Here is an 855-nt window from a genome sequence, read left to right as displayed (position 1 = left end):
AAAACTGGGCTCTGATGGGAGCATGAGAGTGTGTGTGGGGGGGAGGTTGATGGTTAGGGGGGGGGGATGAGAACACATTTGTAATACCTAATTAATAAAGAATTTAAAGATAAGGACAGTGAAGGCTGAGTCCTAATCTTTCCCAGTTGTGGCTCTATCCCCCATTTCCTCTAATAAACTCCCCATTTGCTTGCTGCATCTGCCTAAAGCCTTGAGTGACTCTAATCTTACACTGGTAAATTAGTATTTGCAAGGTTTTATAAATAAAAGTTTGAAAGTTTTACCCTGCTTCAAAGGAAGAATCAGAATTCACAGTAGAAATATTGGGAGATGATTTTACCTTAGTTTAAGAAATAGCTTCATAGCAATTGGAATAAAACCCTTTGTTTCATTAGGACTGACCTTCATGTCAATGAATGTTTCAAATCAGAGATTGATTAACCATCTATTCAAGATGGTATTCCCATGTTATGTGAGAAGTTGAACAAGAAGAATGCTGAAGTCTCCTCCAACTATAGGATTCACTGGCCCTAAATGTATAGAAAAGTGTTAGCTGTTTTTATTTTGACTTTCTTGCAACATCTGGGGACAATGGAGACAGTGGTGCTATTTCTAAAATGTCATGGATGAAGGCACACAATGAACTAAATTAGAAGGACTAATAATGAGTGTCATTTCATCTTTTTTCTATCTGCCAGTAGCTAAAACACAAAACATAAAATCCACAGATATTTACTAAACATATTCAATGTCCTGCCACATGTCTTGACTGAGGACATAAAAGACAATTCCTGTCTGCTGGTATATTTAACCACTTGGAATGAAGAAGACTGTTAAAAGGACTAGAAATATGAT

The sequence above is a fragment of the Myotis davidii genome, unplaced genomic scaffold, assembly GCF_000327345.1.
Source record: "Myotis davidii unplaced genomic scaffold, ASM32734v1 scaffold1488, whole genome shotgun sequence".
NCBI classification, from domain to species: domain Eukaryota; kingdom Metazoa; phylum Chordata; class Mammalia; order Chiroptera; family Vespertilionidae; genus Myotis; species Myotis davidii.
This window is presented reverse-complemented; position numbering follows the sequence as displayed.